At 44.0% G+C, this 15,037-nt stretch overlaps 1 long non-coding RNA gene across 1 annotated transcript; it reads left to right on the forward strand.

The window, feature by feature from the left end:
* The first annotated feature begins 972 nt into the window (after positions 1–972).
* On the forward strand, positions 973–14,351 carry LOC132207661 (uncharacterized). Its single transcript, XR_009443679.1, has 3 exons — positions 973–1,082; positions 1,955–2,085; positions 12,742–14,351. It is a non-coding gene; the product is annotated as an uncharacterized LOC132207661 (long non-coding RNA).
* The last annotated feature ends 686 nt before the right edge of the window (positions 14,352–15,037 follow it).

Here is a 15,037-nt window from a genome sequence, read left to right on the forward strand (position 1 = left end):
CTGGACCTCTCTGTCTCCATCTCCTTCAACCACCCAGAAACCAATATCCATTTCAAGCCCACTGACTCCCACAGCTACCTGGAATACAACTCCTCCCACCCACCTTCGTGCAAATATGCCATTCTCTATTCCCAATCCCGCTGCAACTGCTCCCAGGATGAGGAATTCCGCCCCTGTACATCTCAGATGTCCTCATTTTTCAAGGACCGCAACGTCCCCCGACTCAGTGGTTGAGAACTCCCTCGAACGCGTCTCCCACATTTTGCACAACTCATCCCTCACACCCCGTCCCATCCCTTGTCTGCTTTCCGGATGGACTACTCTCTCCGAGCCTCTCTTGTCCACTCCACACTCTCCTCCAGCCCCACCACACCCGGCACTTTTCCCTGTAACCGCATAAAGTGCTCCACCTGCCCCTACCCCTCCCTCTCCCCCCCACTCATCTCGATCAAAGGCCGCACATCAGCTAATGTGGTAGACTGCATCCACTGTTCCCATTGTGGCTCCGCTACACCGGAGAAACCAAGCGGAGTCTTGGTCACAACTTTGCAGATCACCCATGTTCGGTTCGCACTAAACACTCCCCCTCCCATTGCTCGCCCCATCCCCCTTTTATGAAGAAGGGTCGAGGCCCGAAACACCAGCTTTTGTGCCCCTGAGATGCTGCTTGTCCTGCTGTGTCCATCCAGCTCCACAGCTTGTTATCTCACACTCTCCAGCATCCGCAGCTCCCATTGTCTCCCCCTGATTGGTGGAAGAATAACCCCGCCCACCCGCCGCACGAATGACGTGACCAAAAACAAAGCCCAGCGGGTCTCGCAGCTTCTGTGACGGAGTAAATACAGCTGACGTTTCGGGTCCGGGGATTCTCGCTGAGAAATGGGCCCCGCCCTTGTCCTCTGATTGGTTGGAGGAGAAGCATTTCCGGTGCCTTTTCTGTCCCGCCTCTTGCTTGCTATTGGTCGTTAGATGTCAACCGGCATCTTCAGCTATGGAGCATGCGCACAGCTCATTATGACTGTGAGCATGCGCACTGGGAGAGATATCCCGAATGCAATGGTCCTCCCTGAGAGCCACAAGCGGTGAGGACAGGTTAAAGGGGAGGGCAGCTTCGGTGCTGTATTCCAGCAAGAGGGCTGCAGGGTTGCTCAGTTTAGGTCTCAGGTCCCAAACAGGGGTCTTCTGGTGCTGCGTGTAGGTTGCAGAGAGCCTCAGGCTTCTTCCCTGAAACAGGCCGAGACTGTCCTGTGAGAGGGAACGTCCTGTCAGCTTTTACCCTGTCAAGCCACTTCAGAATGTGATTACAGCAATGAGAGGTGTTCTCTTTAGAGCAGAACTCAAATGTGTACTCATTGGTTAGAGGTCTTTCCACTGTGTCCTGTGTTAGCACCCGCGCTGAGTTTTTTAAAAATCATTTTGGTTTGAATCTGAGAGTTGAACGGTGACGTCTGGTCTGTGAGCAGTAGTTGTGCTAAAAATACAATACAAAATCAATTATTGGTTTCTGAGGCCAGGCCTGGAAGTTAATTGGAGGTTGTTTATTATTCAAAAACTGTGTAGACTCTTTTGGCCATTAATAAGATTAGCATCTGAGAACTGGTGCCAGCAAGTTTGGGAGGGAATGTGGTCAAACAGAATGACTTTAAAACTGGGCCAAATGCGCATCTTTGACACTGAGCCTCTGTCACAGCAGCTGGCTGCTGGTCTGACCGAGGCTCAGAGAAAGACCACAGAGTGGAGGGAGAGAGCTGAGCAGGGTGGGGCCCTGTGGTTTGGATATTGGGGTTATTCTTCACCCATCACCCCACCACAAAATCCAGCCAGTTGTTTATCTCATTGTTCCCTTCCCCAAATTTGCCCCCTTTGTACCTGCAGCCCCTATCCCACCCCTTGCTTCCCCCAGTATCAGCAAACTTCCAAAGATATTTCTGACATACTCTCTTACTTTTCTCAGAACATTCAACAACTTGAAAACTGGATGAAAATGAGAGACAGAGCAGCCACTGCAGAAGCTTCCAAAATCACTCTGCACGTTCTTGAACTGCTGCAATCTGCGTAGTGAAGTAGCTCCCATGTTGCAATTTGGTAAGGAGTTACAGGATTTTCATCCAGTGGTGATAAGGTTGTGCTGTTTTTTTGTATCAATTATCGTCATTTTGTTCTTATGTTCCACCCTTCAACAGAATGGAAACATAGAAAATAGGAACAGGTGCAGGCCATTGTAGCTTTCGATCCTTCTCCGCTAGTCACTTTGATCATGACTGATCATTCTACTCAGCCTCTTCCCGCTTGAGAGCCAGACCCTTTGATTCCTTAAGCCCCGACAACTATACATATTATCTTCTTCTTGGAAGCATCCAGTGTTCGGCCTTAACTGCTTTCTGTGGCAGCAAATTTCACAGGGTCACCAGTCTCTGTATTTTTTTTTTGATTTCCTCATTTCAATCCTTTACAGCCTAGCCCATGCCCCTAATCTCTGACTCCCTGGTCATTGACAACATCCTTCCTGTATTTACCTAGAATTTTATTGGTTTCTGTGAAATCTTTCCTCATTCTTCTAAACTCCAGTGAATTTCATCCTAACCAATCCATCCTATTCTTATATGGAAGTCTTGCCATCCCAGGAATCTGTCTAATCAACTGCTGTGAACAGCCTCCAGAGCCAGAAGTTCCTTCCTCAGATAAAATTTAGAAATTTACACATACCATTCCAGGTGTGGTCTCACTAAGATCCTGTACAATTTCAGCAAGACATCCCTGCTCCTGTACTCAAATGCTGTCACTCTGCAGGTCAAAATACCATTTGCCTTCTTCACCCCCTGCTCCACCTGCATGCTTCCTGTCAGTGACTTGTGTTTTCCTAGTTTTGTAATCCAACTTGATAATCTCGAACTGAGACACATTTCTCATTTAAATGACTAATTGATTGTATAAATACCTGGGATCCACCATGGACCACAGTACCACACTGGTCACTGGTCGGCATACAAGAAGTGACTGTTACCTTGTGCCAAACAGTTCTGTATCCCTGTGAATACCCAATCTCTCATGCTTTAAATGTACGTGCTAATCTCTTCTGTGGGACCTTTGAATTCCTTCGCAAAGCCGACATAAGCCACATCCACTGCCTTTTCAACTCTAAATGTTGCATTCTTGAAACATTCCGGCAGTTTTGTCCAACATGATTTCCCTTTCGTAAATCCATACTGACTCTAATTCTGTCACTGTTTTCCAGTGTTATTCTAAGGTTCATAGTTCTCAGGCTTCTCCCACATCCCTTCTAAAACAAAGAGATAATATCAGCCTCTCTCCAGTCATCTCACACCCACCCATATTTATAGATGATACGAATATTTCTGCAATTTCCTCCCTTACTTCCCACAACATCCTCAGATACACTAGATCAGGTACTGGAGATTTGTCAACCTTTATATTTTCTGAGACATTTAGCACTTCGTCTCCTGTAATGTGAACTATTTTCAAAATATCAAAAATTATTTGAGTTCTCTAGCCTCCTTCATTACAACTTGTCCATGCCGACCAGGCTTCCCAAACTGAACGAGTCCCACTTGCTTGAGTTGGGTCCATATCCCTCTAAACCTTTCCTATTCATGTACCTGTCCAAATGTCTTTTAAATATTGGAAGTGTACCTGCATCTACCACTTCCTTTGGCAGTTCATTCCACATAGAAACAACCTTCTGTTTGAAACAGCTTCCCCTGGTTTCCCTTCAAATCTTTCTCCTCTCCTGTTTAAAAAATACCTTCTAGTTTTGGACTCCCCGATCCAATGGAGAAGACCCTTGCTGTTCACATTATACCCCTCACGATTTTATAAACCTCTCGAAAGCCACTGCTCAACCTCCTATTTTCCAGTGAAGTCCCAGTCTCTCCTCATAACTCATACCCTCCAGTACTGGTAACCTGTAGACTGTAAGTGCAGCATGAAGCCACCCAGAGTAGAAAGCTAATCCAGCCACGAGAAGCATCACCTAACCTCCACCTCTTTGGCCCTTCGTCAAATAGTCTGGCAATAAGAACTGCCCAGATTCTGACATGAACAGGGAACGTTTCAGTTTGCTTTCTGCAGCCCCCCAGTCTTGAAATTCCCCTCGCAAATGAAAAGGGATCTTCCAGTCACCTTAGGTGTACTCTTCATGATTTTATAAACATATAAATCACCCCTCCATTCTTAGACTGCAGTGGAAAAATGCCTCAACCAATCAAGCCTCTCGTTATGATTCTCAACCTCCATTCCTGGCAACTTCCTGCTAAATCTTTGCTGAATCCTCCCCGGGTTGATGATATCCTTCGAAGAACAGGAGATCTGAAGTGGACACACTACTCCAGAAGAGGCCTCACTGATGTTCTGCACAAGTTCAACATAACGTCCCAACTCCTATACTCAAAAGGTCTGAGCAGTGAAGGCAAGCAGGCTAAACACCGACTTCACCACCCTTTCTACATGTGATGCCAACCTCACAGAATTAAGGGCCTGAACCCTGAGGTCTCTCTGTTCGACAACACTAACCCCAAGGCCCTACGTTTAATTGTACAAGTCCTGATCTTGTTTGTTTTACCAAAATGAAATACCTTGCCTTTATCCAAATTAAACACAACCTCCCATTCCTCAGCCTCTTAACCCTATAAATCAAGATCTCTTTGTAAACTTGGACAGCCTACTTCGCTGTCCACTATCCTGCCTATTTTGGTGTCATCTGCAAACTTACTGACCATGTCTCCACTATTCTCATCTAAATCGCTTTTTTTTATATAAAGTCAAACAAAATTGGAGTGAACACTGACCCCTGTGGAACACTTCTGGTAACAGGCCTCCGGTCTGACAAACAACCCTCTACCACCAGTCCCTGTGCCCTGTCACTAAGCCATATTTGTATCCAGTTGACAAGCTCCCCCGAATCCCATACGATCTAACTTTACTGATTAGTCCACCTTGTTGAACCTTGTCAAAAACTTTACTCTTGTCAAAATAAACTACGTCCACCGTTCTGCCATCAATAATTTTCTTTGCTACTTCTCCAAAAAACTCAATCAACTAATCATTCCTTGACTCTCCAAATGCATAAATCCTACATTTGACAATTACCTTCAACTACATGCCCAAAACCGAAGTCAGACTCAGGTCTACAGCTCCCAGGCTTCTCCTGATATTCCTTAAACAAAGGCACAATTTTAGCCACTCTCCAGTCATCTGGCACCTCACTCGTAATTATAGATGATACAAATATTTCTGCAACGTGGCCCCATGTTTTCTCTTTAACTTCCCACAACATGGTTTGATGCACTAGAGCAGGACCTGGAGGTTTAAAGTCAGAGTGTAATACAGCATGGAAACAGGCCCTTCGGCCCAAACTGGTCTGTGCTAACTATGGTGCCCACTCAGCAATTTCTAACTGCCTGCATTTGGTCCATATCCCCCTCTAAACACTTCCATCCATGTACCTGCCAAAATGTGTTTTAAACGTTGCTATTGTACCTGTCTCAACGACTTCCTCTGGCAGCCCATTCCAAATATGCACCACTGTCTGTGTGAAGAAGTTGCCCCTCACGTCCTCCTTAAATCTGCCCCCTCTCACCTTAAATCTGTACACTCTAGTTTTCCATTCCCCATCCCTGGGAAAAAGACTACGTGCATTCATTCTATCTATGCCATTCATGATTTTATTCACCTCAATAAGTTCAGCCCTCATTCTCCTCCATTGCAAGGAATAAAGTCCAATCCTGGCCAACCTCTCCTCAGAACTCACCTACTATTCCTAGCAACATCCTTGTAACTCCTCTTTGCACATTTTCCAGTTTAACTTTGCCTTTCCTGTAACAGGGTGACCAAAACTGTACACCACACTGCAAGTGTGGCCTCACCAATGACCTGCACATCTTTAACACAACATCCAAACTCTTATATGCAATGCATCGACTGAAGAAGGCCAGCATGCTAAATGCTTTCTGAACCACCCTGTCTACCTGTGATGCTGCTTTGAACCAACTGTGCACTTGTGTTTCTCGGTCTCTCTGTTTCACAATATTCCTCAGAACTTCACCATTTACTGTATAACTCCTACCTTGGCTGAACTTTCCAAAGGCCAACACCTCACACTTAGCTGCGTTGAATTTCATTTGGCAATCCTCAGCCCACTTCCACATCTGATCACAATCCCCCTGTAATTTTTGATACCTCAGCGATACCTCTTAAATTTGCAGGTGATACAAAATTACTAATCATGGCATATACATTCATATCCAGATCATTTATGTAAGGGACAAATAGCAAAGATCCCAGCATCGACCCCCGTGGCACACCATTAGCCACAGGCCTCCAGTCCGAGAACCAACATTCAGCCATCATGCTATGCTTTCTACCATCGACCCAATTTCGAATCCCATGAGCTAGCTCTCCCTGGATCCCACACAACCGAACCTTCATGACTAGGCTGCCATAACGTACCTTGTTGAAGGCCTTACTAAAGTCCATATAGACAGCATTCGCTGCCCTAACCTCATCAGTCCTCTTGCTTAACTCCTCAAAAAACTTGAATAGATTTGTCAGACATGATTCCTGTGCATAAATCCATGCTGACTATCCCTCATCAGATCTTGAATATCCCAGCTTTGGTTGATTGACTCCCTGAATATCATCTCCAATACCTTGTCTACCACTGGTTCACTGGCCTGTAGTTCCCTGGCTGGTCTTTGCTACCTTTCTTAACCAATGGGACAACATTAGCCACCCTCCAGTCTTCTGGAATTTAAGTCGTGAGAAAAGATGAAGGGAAAAATCTCTGCAAGGGTCTCTGCAATTTCTTTCCCAGCCTCCCACAGTGTCTAAAGATGGACTTCATCAGATCCAGTGGAATAATCAACCTTAATGTGCTTTAAGGCTGCAAACGCCACCTCGATGGTCCAAAACATACCCACTTGCTTCCCTTGTTTCCTTAGCATCCATGATTCTCTGCTTAGTAAATACTGAGGAGAAATATTCATTGAAAATCTCCCCCATCTCCATGAACAGTTTTCAAACCAAAATATTTCCACCCCTGACTTGTCCCCCGTCAATTTCTTTCTCAACAGTGAAAACTGATGAAATATATTCCTTTCAAATCTCTCTCCTCTCCTGATGCTCAACACAGAGTTAATCTCTTTCATCTTTATGGAGCCCTGCTTGCTCTTTCGGTGCTCACTTGCTTTTAATGCACTTGTAGAAACTCTTTGAATTATTCTTAAGCTTATCAACCAAGGCAGTTTCATGTTTCCTTTTTGCCATCCTGATCTCCTGTTTAAGAATGCCCCTAACACTGTTTACACTTTCAAGAGATTCATTTGAGCCAAGTTTTTTTTATATATCTACTAATTCATATATTTTTTTATTCTTGACTAAAACCCGAGTATCTTTTTTCACCATTGTTCTCTAATCCAACCAACCTTACCTTTCACTCTTTCAGAGACATAATGACTCTGAATTGTCACCTTTTTGAAAGCCCTCCCCGCACTTATCAGACATCCTTATACCTGCCGTCTACTCATGTCAACTTTTGAAAGTTATAAAAACAGAAGCTGCTGGAAAAGCTTAGCAGGTCTGGCAGCATCTGTGACGGACAAATCAGAGTTAATGTTGCGGGTCTGTTAATCCTTCTTCAGAAGTGTTGAAAGTTCTTTTCTTATAGCATTAAAATTTGCCTTACTCCAATTAAAGCTTTTACTTTTTCTGGAAGGCATATCCTGTTCCAAAATTGTTTTAAAACTGATAGTAATTCTGTCACAAGACTCAAAGTTTCCCTGTACTGTCACTTCAGTCACTTGCTATGCCTTATTTTTTTTCCCATAGGAACATCGATTTATTGATAAAGAAAAATTTCTTGATCGCATTTCAGAAAATACTCCCCATCTAAACCTTTAACACAATGGCAGTCCCAGTAAATGTTTGGAAACTGAAAATCACCAACTATTATAACCTTGTTATTCTTACACATATCTGAGATCCCTCTGCATATTTGTTCCTCAGTTTCCCTCTGACTATTCGGACACCTATGGTACAATCCAATTAGATGATTGTTCCTTTCTTATTTCTTATTTCTAATTTCAACATATGTTTTCATGGGATGATTTTTCAGAAACATCTCTTCTAGTGATAGCAGCAATGTTTTCCTTATTTTTAAAAAAAATCCCTGCGATTGGCCCATATTCGCTCCAAACCATTCAAATTCATGTCCTTATCTGAATGTTTTTCAAACATCGTTACTACCCACATCCATCACTTCCTCTGGCAGTTCGTTCCACACACTGAGCACTCTATATAAAACAAAAAAATGCCCGTCATGTCTTTTTTAAAATCTTTCTCCTGTCATTTTAAAAATATGCCCCTGGTTTTGAAATCCCCAACCTGAGGGAAACGACCTTTGCTATTCTTTATCTGTGTCTCTCATTATTTTTTTTAAACCTACATAAGGTCATCCCTCAACCTCTTACCTTCCCGTGAAAGAAGTTCCCGCCAATCTAGCGTATGTTTATAACTCAACGCCTTCATTCCTGGCAATATCCTGGTAAGTGTTTTTCCAAACCCAATCCAGTTTAACAATATTCTTCCCACAACAGGATAACCAGAGCAGCACGCAGTCCTCCAGAAGAGGACTCGCCAACATCACTTCCCAACTCCTGTACTCAAAGGACTGAGCAATGAAGACAAGTGTACTAAATGCCTTCCTCACCACCCTGTCTACCTGTGATGCAAATTTCAAAGAAAGATGTACCTGAAACCCGAGGTTTTTTTTTTCTGATTTGCAACACTACCCAGAGCCCAACCGTTAATTGTGCAAGTCCTGCCCTTGTGAAGTATTGCGTTGTGGTAAAACAAACATTTATCCAAATAAAATTCAATCTGCCATTCCTCAGCCCATTGCCCCAATTGATTAAGATCTCTCTGAAATCCAGAAAACCACGAGGCCATCTCCCTTGTTATGACAACAAATAATCATCAATGAAAAGATGTTCTGCTTCATTTGTACAAGGAAGGTGTCAAACCAAATCTCGAATACTGTCTGCAGGTTTTGGTCTTCCGTTCGTTTATTCAAAGTGGCTCAGAGGAGGTTTACAAGATTGAAACCTGGAATCAGTGGGTTGTCTGAGGAAGATGGATTGGGCAGGAAAGAAGGAAAAGGATTTGTCAGGAGCTGCTGATTAAAACAGGAAACTGATGTGAGCCAGGATATAGGGTGTATTGAAGTAGAGTCTGTTTGGGTTCAGCTGAGAAACACCAATGGGCAGAAAATGACCTTAGTGCTGCATATGGACCCCAAGCTGCAGTAATATTGGGGAAGGCATTAGGGTGGAATTGAGAGATACAAGGCATAAAGTTATGGCTTTAATTACAGGTGACTGCAACCTACTTATCAATTGCCCAAATCACACTGTAGCAGTACAGTGCAGGAGGGATCCTTATTGTCTATATGGTACAATTTTATGAATCAACATGTTGAAGAATCAGATGGGTATTGTATGATGAGGATGGAATAATTGACAATTCAGTTGAGTATGGGCCCTTAAGGATGGATGAGTGACCACAATAGGATAGAATTCTTCACAAAGCTGGAGAGTGATCATGGGATGTGCGGGAGTGGAATGTCTTATCGTGGGAGCAGATGCGACGGAGGCGGAGGAATTGGGAATAGGGGTTGGAATTTTTTGCAGGAGGGTGGGTGGGGGGGTGGTGTATTCTAGGTAGCTGTGGGGGTCAGTGTGCTTGAAATGGACATCAGTTACAAGCTGGTTGCCTGAGATGGCGACTGAGAGGTCCAGGAAGGTGAGGGATGTGCTGGAGATGGCCCAGGTGAACTGAAGGTTAGGGTGGAAGGTGTTGGTGAAGTGGATGAACTGTTCGAGCCCTCTGGGGAGCAAGACGCGGCGCTGATACAGTCATCAATGTACCGGAGGAAGAGGTGGGGTTTGGGGCCTGTGTCGGTGTGGAAGAGCGACTGTTCCACGTAACCTACAAAGAGGCAGGCATAGCTGTGGACCATGCGGGTGCCCATGGCCACCCCCTTAGTCTGTAGGAAGTGGGAGGAGTCAAAAGAGAAGTTGTTGAGGGTGAGGACGAGTTCAGCTAGGCAGGTGAGAGTGTTGGTGGAGGGGGACTGGTCGGGCCTGCGGGACAGGAAGAAGCGGAGGGCCTTGAGGCCATCTGCATGCGGAATGCAGGTGTATAGGGACTGGACGTCCGTGGTGAATATGAGCTGTTGGGGGTCAGGGAATTGGAATTCCTGGAGGAGGTGGAGGGCGTTGGTGGTTTCACGGACGTAGGTGGGGAGTTCCTGGACCAAAGGGGAGAAAATGGAGTCCAGATAGGTGGAGATGAGTTCGGTGAGGCAGGAGCAGGCTGAGACGATGGGTCGACCAGGACAGGCAGGTTTGTGGATTTTGGGAAGGAGATAGAAACGGGCCGTGCTTTCCCTGAAGGATAGCCGTGAGCCAGATGATTTTTTTTTCCTGACGATTGACAACGGTTTCATGATCATCATTAAACTCTTCGTTGAAGATTGGTAGTGAAAGACTGGTCACGAAGAATATGGGCTCTCCTTACAAGCAGAAACAATGAATTTATAATGGGGTGCAAAGTGATGGCAGACCAATTAAATATAACTGAGGTTTTCAAGAAGGAGGATACAAATAATGTCCCAAAATTAAGGGGATCTCAGGGTCTAATAGGAAGGTGGAATCAGTATTAGTAGGAAAATGATATTGGAAAAACTAATGGGATAACAGGCAGATAAATCTCCAGAGACTGATAACCTTCATCTCAAAGTACCTTAGGAAGTGGCTGTAGAAATAATAGATGCACAAGTGGTTATCCTCCAAATTCTATACACCGTCAGTTTTTTATGGATTGGAGGATTGCTAATGTAACCCCAGTATGTAAGAAGGTAGTCAGAAAGAAAACAGGGAATTTGCATAAAATTGTTGGTTGGAAAAATATGTTAGGGTCAGCTATAAAAGATGGAATAACAGAGTCCTTGGAAGATAGTGTCAAGGGCAGACAGAGCCAGAAGAGCCTTTTTCCGTGCTGTAGACTGTGTTGGGCGTGAATTCCCTCCACGCCACTCACCATCCTGACTTGGAAATGTATTGCTACACCTTCAGTACTGCTGGTTCAAAATCCTGAATTCTCTGCCTAACAGCATTGTGTCCACCTACCACTCATGGGCTACTGTGGTTTATGCAGGCAGATCACTGCCACCTTCTCCATGACAACTAAACTCAGCCAGCAATGCCCACAGGGTGTTTTTTTTTAATTATTAAGGCCAAGTGGGAATGTGGAATCGAAGCGTAAATAGATCAGCTTTGACCTTCTTGAGGCTCGAGGGACAGAATGGACAACTCTGATTCCTAATTTGTGTGTTCTCTACTCCGATTTAAAATGCATCATCCCACTAGGAATGATGTTTTCCCTGTAAGTTAGAAGGATGACGGCTGATGTGATTAAATTTTTTCCAATGTTAATTGAAGCTGTTTGGGGTGTAGAGAGGAACTAATCCACTGGGTGAGTGAAGTGGGAATACAAACCCTGAACCCCCTCACCCACAGTAATCAGACAAGACTCGAGTTTCTTTGTCTTGCGGTTTATTCAAACAAAGGAATGAGGAACAAGTGTAGGCCACTCGGCCCCTCGACCCTGCTCTGCGACTCTATAAAATCACTGCTGATCTAATTTCAACCTCAGCTCTATGTGCCTGCATATCTCAGAATATCTTTCATCGTCTTGGTCAGCAAGAATCTGCATCCACTGCCTTTTGACGAAGGGAGTCACAAAGGTTCTCAGCCCTCTGAGAGAAAAGAAATGTTCCTCACTATTTCAAATGGACTCACCCTTACCTTTAAACAATGACCCTCAGTTCTAGATCCTTCCAGAAGAGGGACCACGTTTTCACCATGCATCTGGTCAGGTCCCCTCAGGAACTTTCATGTTCCAATTTAGTCTCCTCTTTCTTTTCTCACCTCCAGAGGACACAGGCGAGCCTGTCTCGATTTTCCTCTAGATTTTCTTTTAAGGCAATCCACTCATTCCAGGTATTAGTCCACTGAATTTGCCCCGAAATGTTTCATAACCTTCTTTAAGTTGGGTGACCAGAACTGAACACAAGTACTCAAAATGCAAATCTCACCAGTGCAAAAGGGGAATTAATTATCGAAAGGAGGACCATGAATTCCGACTTGCTTACAGGAATGCATTTTCAGCAAGCCTCGGTCATTTACACGTATCCAGTTACAGAGTGACACAGGTTATGGTCAGATAGGTGTACGGTTTGTATTGTTACACCGACAGCATTGTTGTGGTCTCACTCAAACCTCCCACTCTGGCTCTGCACAAATAATGATTGGCTCTGCAGCCAGTTCCCACAGCCTGATTTGTCCTGTATTTTTCATCTTCTGTCCTTTCAAAGATATCAAATGATCCAAGTGGAATAGCTCAACAAGACTGACAACATCGTGAAGGAAAAAAAAACAGAATTTCTGTTTCGTGTCTGGTGACCCTTACTCTCAACTTGAGAAAGGGTCACCAGACCTGAAACATTCACTCTGTTTTTTTTCATTCACAGATGTTGTCAGTCCTGCTGAGCTTTTCCAGCAACTTTTATTTTCATTCCTGACTTGCAACACCCCGCAGTTTCTTGTGAGCCAGGTGACAATCCGGCAGCTTTCATTCTACTTTTACTGTATTAAATTTATTTTCCAGGAAATTTGAAAGGGAACATTTACTGACAGGCAGCTCAACTCAAACACGGGATCAAAAACTGCCAGGGACACGTAATTCTCAGGAGCTTTGAACATGGAAGGAACAAGCATCGTTTACAGTGAAGAGAAACCATACATGTGGTCTGTGTGGACAAGCCTTCAGTCAGTTGTCTGGCCTGTCAGTACGTAAATGCAGTCAAAACAGGGTGACAACAATGACATCAAGCAGCACTTGCTTTGTAATATCATAGTGATGGATCTCAGTTTGAGTTAAGCAAGGGCCACTCATCTCCTCTCCTCCCTACATTCTTGGTGCAAACATGGACCAAACAGCTGAATTCCAAATGTGAGAGTGACTATCCACTATCTTAAGGCTCCATTTGACAGAGCATTGTATTAAGGAATCATGACAAAGTTAAGTTCAATAGGAACCAGAGAATATTATTCTTCCATGGATAGCTGGTTTTTAAAAAACATTGTGTCTTCAGACCTCACTGGATTGAAACAAGGTGAGTTTATTCAAACTTGTACCACATACACGCGGAAGAGGTCTATCAGCCGAGCTCGGAGACACTTCCATTTACAGCTACTCAGAAACAGCATATTAAGGCATTTTCACGTCAGAAGGGTTGCATGTAACATTGATATAAAATAAATGTATATGTAAGTTCTTACAACAAAACAGGATGCTGTTCAGTTTCTGACAAAGTTCTGAGTCCTCTAATTTCAACAGGACTGCCACTTCCATACTATCTTCAGAGCTTCTCTACCCCACTATCAGCTCACAGCTGGGCGAGTAATATTTACATGACTGTTATACAGATAGTTTCAGAGCCCTAAGTAACTGTTGATGTTTCGCTGTTATGGACCTTCAGTTAAACTGTCTGAGGCATGTGAATGTGAAAACATCCCATTCATTTATATACTTCTATAAATTAAAATCTTTTGTCTGCATTTGATTCCTGCACAGAGACTTTAATTTATAGAAGTAAACTCTTATCCACCTACACATTGATATGCAGGCACTACCCTGAAGCTTCCTGCCCAGTTAGGAATTCAGTGTAAAGCTTTTGTAACTCCTTTTCTTCTCACACATCGGTCTGCAGACACTGTCTTAAGATTCCTGACTGAATTAAAATCCGAATCAAACTGTTTCAATAGGGTTAGCTGGGGAAGTTTTGTAAAGGTGTGAAACCTCTGAAGCATGTAACTTCTATCGCTGACAAAGGGACCAGGGCACTGACTTTGTTCTAGTCAGACACACTGGCAACTTGAAATCAGAATCTGTCCCGGCCAACAATTCGAAATCGCCTCCTGCCATTAGCAGCTGCTTCACTAGCAATCGATACTATATCCTGGTCTTTTATATTGTTGATGGAATAACTGTTTGGTATCCTGTTTTTGTCTGTTGTAGTAATTGTTTTATGTATCATGTCACTGTAAGTTGTGAAATCGTTTTATGTATCATGTCTTTTGTAAACTATAAAAAGCGGGGACTGTCCGCTGCTCGGGGAGAATTACTTGAGACTGTGCACTCTGTGCTGGGTTGAGTACAGTAATTCTCCACAGCTTGCACTTAGCTGGTTATAAAAGGATTTGTGTTTTTCTAAACAGGCCAGTGTCTTGTTATTGCAGTAAGTCCATGAGGGTCTCCGAAAACGAACTTGACAACATCACAGCTCCGGAACTCAATCCCTCTACCAATAAAACCTAACACACCGTAAGCCGCCTTGACAGCACTATCAACCTGGGTGGCAACTTTCAGGGGTCTATGTAGATGGACACCAAGATCCCTCTGCACATCCACACTACCAATATTTGTTTTCCAATGACCCAGTCTTCTGCCTTCCTATTATTCCTCCCAAAGTGAATCACCTCAAGAGTTTTGAGAAGATTTGTAGCTCAGGTTGAGGTTCTGGATGTGAGTTTGCTCGCTGAGCTGGAAGGTTTGTTTTCAGACATTTCGTCACCATTCTAGGTAACATCATCACTGATGATGTTACCTAGAATGGTGACGAAACGTCTGAAAATGAATCACCTCGCATTTATCCGTATTAAACTCCATTTGCCAAGTTTCAGCCAAATTCTGCAGTTTATCCAAGTCTCCCTGCAACCTGCAACATTCTTCCACACTGTCCACCACTCCACCGACTTTAGTGTCATCTTACTCACCCATCCACCTATGCTGGCGGCCAAGTCATTTATCAAAATGACAAACAGCAGTGGTCCCAAAACAGATCCTTGAGGCACACCACTAGTGACCTGACTCCAGGCTGAATATGGTTATGGGGAAGTCT

The sequence above is a fragment of the Stegostoma tigrinum genome, unplaced genomic scaffold (genome assembly GCF_030684315.1).
Source record: "Stegostoma tigrinum isolate sSteTig4 unplaced genomic scaffold, sSteTig4.hap1 scaffold_118, whole genome shotgun sequence".
Taxonomy (NCBI): domain Eukaryota; kingdom Metazoa; phylum Chordata; class Chondrichthyes; order Orectolobiformes; family Stegostomatidae; genus Stegostoma; species Stegostoma tigrinum.